We start from the raw sequence: 9,803 nt of genomic DNA, 5'->3' as shown, positions 1-9,803 counted from the left end.
TCAGTATTACATATTATACTAGGGGTGGGCTTTTAGCTATTTTTTAAAAATTTTTTCAAGGCCATTACATTCTTTATTCATTTTTTTGGGGGGGGGAAGGATTTTCATCTTTATTGTTATTATCATCACCATTTTTTTTTCATTTCATTTGCTTCCATACATTCAATCACATTATTTATCATACAAAATGGATATTTCAACAGGTGAACATTCATCCCTAGTACTGGTGATAAAACTACAACATATCTTCAACAGATAATACCACACCTCTTTGTGCCATTAATGCTTTTAAAGGTGACTGAATTCTGTATTTTAAAAATTTGGAAAATTTGTAAATAATGCATCCCAAGAATAACTATTTATTTTTAGTATTCTATAATTAGAAAAAAATACTTCATATTATTTAATGCTTTAAAATCAGAAAAATTATTTTTAAAGTAGCCTTAGTTTAGATTATTAACCCATTCATTTCCAATTAATTTAGAAATTTTTTTTGTTGTTACGAATATATCATTGATCTTTTCCAGGAGTCTAAGATAAATAACCCTTATACTTTGCTGATACAAGTCCTGAAGAATAACATGATTCTTACAAACAATAAATGTTACAAATTACACTCAGAAAAAATCCATTACCTAGGCAAGATGGTGTTAAAAACACTATGTCTCTTTTTTTCCCCTGCCTAATTAATTGTCTTACTGGTTTCTATGTTACCCTTAGTTTATTGTTCCTCAATAGCCCTCCTCTTAATGTAAGATTCTTGAAAGGGTTTGCAATCTGTCTGTTTTAATTAAAGCATACACTTCAAACATCTAGTTACTAATTTCAGTTTCTTTGTTGCTAACTTCTCGTTCACTGAATTTTAAATTTATTATAGCCACCATTTTGTGTTACCTAATTTAAAGAGAGAGAAGCTGGCGTTAGGAACTACAAAGACTATTATGGCACTAAGACAAATTCATGAGGTATGAGTATAACCGGGTTCTTCATGTTCTCTTATCCTCATCTCTTACCCTTTTCTTTTTCTAATCTGTGTCTAAAATGAAGACACTTGTCCTGGCTATACCACATGGAGCTCTGTAAAGTTTTGAATAAATTGGATGAAACAAGAACTTCAATGTGTGGACAGCAAAATAAAGAAACGGATAATTTATTTATCCAACAAATATGGTTGACATTTTACTATATAACAAGCACCATTTTAGGCAGTGGTAATAGATTTTTAAACTAGATACGGATGATTGTCAGTAAAATCAATTTCAGAATGAAAGTTAAATATCAATACTTAAACCTTTAAAAAAGATTTACACAGTTAAGTCTAAAATAACTGGCATTTTCTAATGAATTGAATCATTCTATCTGCCTTAATTCTACAAAAAGCTAATCAGAATTATGGGAAGTACAACTTACATGCTCCTTGTAGGATACTAGCCTCTCAAAAAAAAAAGCCATAATATTTCAGTCCAAATTATCCATCAAGTCACACAGAAAAGATTTAAAAGTTAGAATAAGGAGCTCAAATTTTTAAGAAGTTTTGATTTTATTTATTACTATTTTATTCATTTTACTAACAAAGGATTTAATTTAATTTAATTTTATTAATTATTTCATTTAATTTTATTTATTATTATTATTATTTAAATTTTTCTATAGGGCACATGCATTCTCCAGAGAGAGAGAGAGGGAAAATGAGAAAGCAAACCACCAGGTTTGGGACTTGAATTGCATTCAGCCACGTGGGAGTACAGCACCTTAGTCACCATGCCCTAAATTTCACATTTCCTAAAATGTTAGGACCAGCAGATGGTGTAATGGTTATGTCGCTGAACTCCCACACAGTCGATAACGGTTGGCATCCTGGACCTGGCAGCTTAAAACTCATTCTGATGCCCAAGATCCTGAGAGGAGAATGGAAGAGAAGGGATTGCTCATGGCCATCTCTGCTGGGTGGTGATTTCTCGCTTTCTGTCTCTTTGTCTCTCTCTCTCTTTCTGGTGAGTGCATGTGCCCTAGAGCAAAAACCTCTAAAAACAAACAAGCAAAAAAACTCATTCTGGGTGTATGTGCCAGTATGCCCAAAATCCCAAAAGGAGAACAAAGGAGAAGGGATTGTGGCGTGGCCATTCCCCCTGGGGGTGGGAGTAGTGATTTCTCACTTTCTGTCTCTCTATCTCTCTAGTGAGTGCACATGCCCTATAGCAAAACTCTCTCTGTCTAAAAAAAAGTAATAATTTTACCTGTTCTTTTCCAGAACTCCATAAGTTCCATTAACAATTAATTAATTGATTTTTCGAAAACTACATTTGAAGGATGTGCCTTATTTGCAAAAACATGTATTTTTTTAAAAAGAAGAATTATTTTATTTAACTTTATTTATTTTAATTTGACCACAGAGGGACAAAGTAAGAGAGAGAGAGAGAGAGAGAGAAGAAGGGAAAGTGAGAAAGCAATCTGCCAGGTCTGGGACTTGAACCATGGGCCACCATGTGGAAGTCCAGAACCCTTAACCACCATGCCACTTGCCAGCCTCTCCATTTTTTTTAAATAGGTAATTTAAGATACCTATTTAGGGTTATGTTTCAGGTGCCCTCCTACTCTGAGTCCTTCTTAACAGAAAAGTTTTATTAGAACAATACCAGAGCTGTCCTCCTTGAGTTTAACAGGGGTATTTACTCTCTATTTTAACATCCCTCTGTTCTCTTGTGCAATTTTTAATTTATTGATTCCTTCCTCAAATACTTCCATTCATCTGATTACTAACAATTCTGAACACTCAGGATGTTCATTCTCATTTATTAATCATATCTTTAAACATAATTCTTCAGTGAGGTCACAGAAGTGCCTTATATTCTTCTGGCCCTTCATGATTTGGTATCAAAGCGCATAAAGTTCAGAAAGAGCAAGTAAGAGAACTCAGTATATGATCAGGGGCAAAATAGTGAACTTGCAGGACACTCATTGTCGCCCTGTTCAATATGGGCATTTCTAATGACAGTGTTTCATGATCATACAGCTTGAACGATCTGGTTCTTAGTGTGCCACTGGCACAGGTTCTTTTCTCTTTCACTTTGCGTTTTCTCATGTTGTTATGTAGAGATTAAATACCCAATACAAAATAAAAAGAATAAAAAATGTTCGCTGAAAAATTGACAGGTAAAAGATGAAACCTACTATCATTCATATCAAATTGGTTGTTATTATTTGAGGTTTTGTAGAAACCCAAAAGAGAATTAATGGAAACACCTCACAGTTAGTGTCTGCAATGTTCTAGAAGCAGTTCTAAAGATGTGACAAGTACTGACTCATTAACAAGGACTCTGTGATCATTTTGTCATCTCTAATTTGCAAACATAAATATATGTTCTTATTACAGTTTGGATAAGCATTGATGGAAACTAAAGACTATTTTTACAGGATGTATTTTCTTACTACCTGGATACTGTTAATGTGGTTGCCAGTAAGCGAAGGATTATTTTAGAGATATATTTTTTATTTTGTTGGTTCCTTGTGCAACCAAATTGTCTCACCCAAGAAGTCAAGGCAGAACTCAATTTTTTACTGTAATATTGAAGCTTTTATCTTTTAGCCTGTTCAAAGTTTGACTGAACTAATTCTATTCCCTTCCTCTTTTATTTCAGGATCATTTCTATCTATTGAATTTCCTCTCCACAGTGTCCATAATTCTCTGATGTTACTATAATCTAAATGATGACATTTAACACACTTCATTACTCCTGGGATATTTATCAGTGACAGTAAAGGAGAAATGAAAAAGTAATAAATTGTTAATATATTTCCTTAATTTCTTTTAATTAATACTTTCTCTATTTTTTTCTCCTTCACCTAAAATGTAAGTTACTTGTTTTTCTACCATTTTTTCCCACTATTCTCTAATAAATTCTCTACAAGACACTGAATTCTATTGTTATTTCCTTTATTTCTCAATGATAAAGACCGTATCATTTTGACATTTGCTCTGGGACAGAATCTTTCATTTTATATACTTAAATTTGGAAAAGATAGTATATAAAAGGATTGCAAATGCCTAAAAATGGGAATGAGTATATAAAATCAGCATATGTTTAGGTAAAATTGAACTTACACATTATATGTGTATGAAATTTAACAGAAATATTTAGTTTCTCCAGTCTGGCTGTATTTTACTTACCAGATGAACAATCAGCCCGTGAAAGTCTTGTTGTAGGATTTCCGGATTTTCTACTAAAGTGGAATATTTCTTCTTAATTTTTAAAACTAAAATACAATATATTCAGCATTGGCATTTATATTTTAAAATGCATTGGTTTTCATATATATGTATAAATATATGTATATATTGCATATATACGTGGTGTGTGTGTGTGTATCTGTTGTGGTTTCAGAGTAGGAAATAGCTTTACAAGTTTTCTGTTTAATTTCCAAATTGCATTTAAAGTGAATTATCTGGGAAAATAAAACTCTAAACCACTCTCTCGCATATTTTTAATGATAGGAGACATGTCCCAATAGAAAAGTTAGTCAGTGTGAGGCTGTAAATAGTTTAGTTTCTCTCAGGTCCTTAAATATAGTTATGCTGAGGTTAGTAATCATTTATACTCTGAGGAGTCGTAACACAGACCAAGGGTCCCCTGTCACAGGTCCTAAAACTTGTGCATTATATTGAAGCAAATTATGAAGAAAGAATAGGGGAAAGATATAGACAGAGGCAAATAAAGAATACCAAAGGCTCCCCCAGAGATATAGGAATCTAGTTTTTCAGTTTGGTTTGCCCCAGAATACGTTGTTAAAAAACAAATAAAGAATGACACATGCTGGCCAAGCTGCAACGAAAAGAGAACTCTCCTACACTGTTGGTGGGAATGTCCATTAGCATAGCACCCATGGAGAACAATATGGAAGTTTCTCAAAGACCTACAAATAGAATTTCCATAGACCTAGGTGTTCCACTCCTGGGTATCCACCCAAAGTATAGGTAAACACTCAGAAAACCATTTGCACATCCATGTTTATTGTAGCATTATTCACAGCTGCTAAGACACAGAATCAGTCCAAATACCCAAGAATGGCTGACTGGATTGGAAAAGTGTAGCACATATACCTTTTCAATGCTATTCAGTCATTTTAAAAAAACCTTGAAATCCTTTCATTTGATACAAAGTGAACGACTACAGGAGATTTAATGCTAAGCAAAGCAAGAGAGACTATGAAAGAGATATCCCTGATCAATGTTTACCAAATGTCTGCACTCTGGCAGAAATTAAAAGAGCAACAGGTATAATAGCAGAGAGCACAAGTGTAGATACCAGTGACTGTATAGAAAGAGGGAGATGGTAGGGGAGAGGAAAGGCTTTGGAAAAAATAATAATAATAAAGCATTTAACAAACACAAGAACAGAAAGTTATCTGTTGATGATGATGTATCTGGTAAAACCTTTGCTTGATTGGTGAGCACCTTATGCATGCTAAGAAAAAACATGTCTCAAAATGTGAAGATGTACAGGGATTAAAAAATTTTTATTTTCCTTACAGAGATTTTATTCCTAGGGTGCATGCAGTCTCTGAAAAGAGAGAGAGACAAAGACAGCAAGAGGGAAAATGAGAAACAAACTTCTGGGGGATGGCCACACTGGCATCCCTTTTCCACCATTTTCCTCCCTGGATCTTGGGCACACACACATAAACACCCTGCATGAGCTTCAAGCCACTGGTTCTGGGACTTAAGCCATGGTAGCCATTTAGAAGTTCAGTGATCAAACCTCTATGAAACTTGCTGGCCCATAATTTTTTAAAAAGAAAAAAAAAACTGGTTTTAAAAAATCTATGTGTGTATACATATATATATATATTTTTTTTTTTTTCCAGCATGTTTCTCAAGCCACTGGGTCTGGGACTAGAACCGCAGCTAGATATAGGATCCAACACCTTAATCACCACAGCACCTGCTGTCTGAGGGAATAATTCTTTTTTAATAATTAATTTTATTTATTCATTCATTTATTTTTTAATCTGACCAGAGAGAGAGACATAGAAAGAAAGAGAGGGAAAGTGAGGAAGCAAGCCACCAGGTCCAGGACTCGAACTGTGGTCGGCCATGTGGGAGTGTCCAGCGCCTTAACCATCATGCTACCCGTTGGCCCCTGAGGGAATAATTCTTATGTTACTTGCACCTGAGTGACTCCACCTCTTACTCCAGACCCCACAACAGCAGTTAGTTTACAGATTATTCTCTCAGAGCAGGTAGAAATTTATAGCACTAACTCTCACAAATACTAATATAAGAATTTTTTACAAATACATCTTAGAAAATGTTATTCCAAAGAAGATAAGATGGTTATTAGGAAATCAATTACAAATAGATATATAATAGTATCTAAAATAATATTATCAAAGATATGAGGCCAATTTAGCATGTCTTCAAATGATGCATAGGGAATGGTCAGAATTGGATTGAGAGAGTTACACTGACTAATTTAGAGGATAAATAAGGAATTTGGGTCTATGAGACAATCACATTCTGAATAATAATTAAAGTCACATAAGTTCATTATTCCTTTCTTTAAAAAAACAGTTTGTTAAATGGAAAAGCATGTAAGTTGGTAGTTTGAAAGAAACTCTTATGCTCTTGCTATAAAAATAATTTTGACCTTATTTTTGAAAAATTCATTTTCCTTGTTTTTCACAATGTATTTTACTTATTTTTCACAAATAACCCATTTATTTCTATAAAATGGGCAAGGTTGTTAACATTATATCAAGCACATACGCAAAATAAAAGTATATCATGCGCTCTAGGTCATAAGTTAGGATAGTAAGATTCAAATCAAGGACTTCTGATTAAATGCTTGTCATTTTATCTATCTCCCCTGCTTCATTGATGCTTAATTTTTGGTTTTCAGGAAAATTTCATAGATTGCCTACATAGTAAGTCAAAACGGCATTATTCTTAGACTTTAAATTTGACTCCCTGGTATGCATGAGACCACTATATGTGAAAGGCTATTTCTATCATTAGGGTCACTCCTGATAACAAATATCTTTTTTTTGTTTTTCTTTTCTTTATTTATTTCTTTATGTTATTTATTTATTTATTTTTTGCTATAGGGTATATGTGCTTACTAGAGAGAGACAGTGAGATAGGGGAAGGAGGGAAAGTGAGAAACCATTCCCCCCCAGGGAGATGAACATGCTATGATCTCTTCTCCATTCTTCTCTCAGAATTTTGGGCATGCACACACACATGCCTGACAGGTTTGTCAAGTCACTGGTCTGGAATCTCAAAATAGTCATGCCACCTGACAGCCCAATAATGACTACCTTCATTGGGTTGCCTAGGATTCAAACTGAGCAAAACCTTATAAGCTAGCTTTCATTTTTGTTTTTCTTATTTGTGTTATTTATTATTAAGCATGAACAATTAGTTTTTTTGATATACACCTCATAATTTGTTTTTCTTCCCAATACTATTTTCTTTTTTGTTACTGTTTATTTATTTATGTATTTTTATACATTCAACCATTGTATACCATTAAGTGTGATGTCAAATGGACATAAGATAGGCAACAAAGGAGACAGAGGACTTAAAAATGCACATTATGTGACTAGCAATAGTTTGGCATCAAGGAAGACTCTCTGGATCCAACATCTTGCTGGACTGCCTTCTGAGAGGCTATATCATCTATGTGTCTCAGAGAATCCTTTTAGAAAAAAGGGAGAGAGAAGCATTCCTCACTGTCACCCAGATTCTCTGTGCAGAGTTATCAATGACTTCTGGATTGCATATACAGGGGACAGAACAGAGTGTCACACCTGTATTAACTGAGACGTGGTGTCCGTGAACAGTGAAGGTCGGTGTGTGTGATGACCATGGAGCCTGAGCGATATGAGGGAGATAATTATAAGGATTGTGAAGTGGCGTGATTTCTGTTGAAAGCATCAGCTGCTTAATGTAAAGGATAAGGTGGTTATACTTTCCAACTCCATAACAAATACTATGAGATCCAAAAATCTTTTGCTGTATATTTGATCTCCAGAAGTAAATAACACACACCATGATAAAAATGAGGCCTGGGGGAAGCAGCAGGTCGCATAGTGGTTAAGGTGCTGGAAATTCCCGCATGGCCAACCACGATTCCAGTCCTTGACCTTGTGGCTTTCTCACTTTCCCTCTCTGTCTCTCTCTCTGGTCATATTAAAATAAATGAATAAATAAATAAAACTAAATAAAATTTTAAAAAATTATGCCTTATTGTGTTTTAAGTCTACAAAGGAAATAAAAAACACAGCCTCTACAATTTTGTATTTCTAATTAATCTTTTCATTTTTTAATTGACAAATAATATAATAAATGTGAAGGATAGAACATGATATTTTGGTTTATGTAGACCTTATATAATGGCTAAATTGAGCTAATTAACATGTATATTACACATGTTAATGAGTGTATTTTAAGAATACGTAAAATCTAGCCTTATAGATTTCCAAAATATAATTCATTGCTATCTACTATAATTAGTGTTTTGTGTAATAGATATCTTAAATTTATTCCTACTATCTAAATGAAATTTTGTGTCTTTGACTGATACCTCCTAGCCACGTACAACTCGTAATCCCTGGGAACTAGCAATTTTCCTCTTTGGTTCTATAAATTCAGCTAACTGGTCACATAAAAGATTATGTGATATTTATTCTGGTGCATTGTGTATCCATTCTTATGTTAGTCAGGATATTTTAAAATTTCTTCTCGATTTCTATTTTGATCCATTAGTTGCACAAGAGCATATTATCTCATATCCATGTATTTGTAGATTTTCCAAAATTATTTCTATAATTTATTTCTAGTTTCTTACAATTGTGTTTAAAAAAGGACATAAATATTCTTATACTTGTTGAGACTTATTTTGTGTCCTAACATATGCTCTGTGTGTGCTTAAAAATAATTAGGTTCTGTTGTTGCATGGAATGTTCTGTATAGGTCTATTAGACCTACTCTGTCTGAAGTATAGTTTAAGTTCTGTGTTTTCTTTGATTCTTGCATCTGGATAACCTGCTCATCCTTGAAAGTTGACTATTGAAATTCCTTTATTATCTACTAAAGCCAACTCTTCCATCTCATCTTTAAAAAATTATTTTATTTATTATGATTATCATTATTATAATTATTTAATTTGACCAGAGAGAGAGAAAGAAAAAGGGAACATGAGAACGCAAACCACCAGGTCAAGGACTCAAACTGCAGTCAGCAATGTGGGAGTCCAGCATCTTCACCACCATGGCCCCAGCCACCCCCCATCTCATCTTTTACTATTTGCTTTATTTATTTAGATACCCTGATGATGGGTCCATATATATTTACAATTGCTAAATCATCCTCATAAATCGACCTATTTATCATTATATAATGGTGTTGTTGTTTTGTTTATCTTTTTTACACTGTTTGACATAAAATTCACTGTATCTCAGTACAGCTTCCCCTGCTGTCTTTCAGTTTTCATTTGTGTAAAATATCTTCTTCTATTCCTTCATTTTTCGTCTCTGTGTGTCTCCCAGAGTCAATAGATGCTTGGGTCTTATTTGTTTGCTTTCCCTTGTCCATTCAGTTAGTTGATGTCTCTTTTAATTTTTCATTTTTTAAAATAATTTATCGGTTACTTTTGATTGTTGTAAACCTTTGTGGGGAACCATATGGATTTACAAAGCTCACATGCAATGTATGATAATAAAATCAAGAATTTTATCATGCCACAATCCAATCCTTACTCCTCCATTCACCTCTTGGAATTTTGAGCATTTTTGTACATGTGCCT

Source organism: Tupaia chinensis, unplaced genomic scaffold, assembly GCF_000334495.1.
Source record: "Tupaia chinensis unplaced genomic scaffold, TupChi_1.0 Scaffold148617_1, whole genome shotgun sequence".
NCBI classification, from domain to species: Eukaryota; Metazoa; Chordata; class Mammalia; order Scandentia; family Tupaiidae; genus Tupaia; species Tupaia belangeri.
This window is presented reverse-complemented; position numbering follows the sequence as displayed.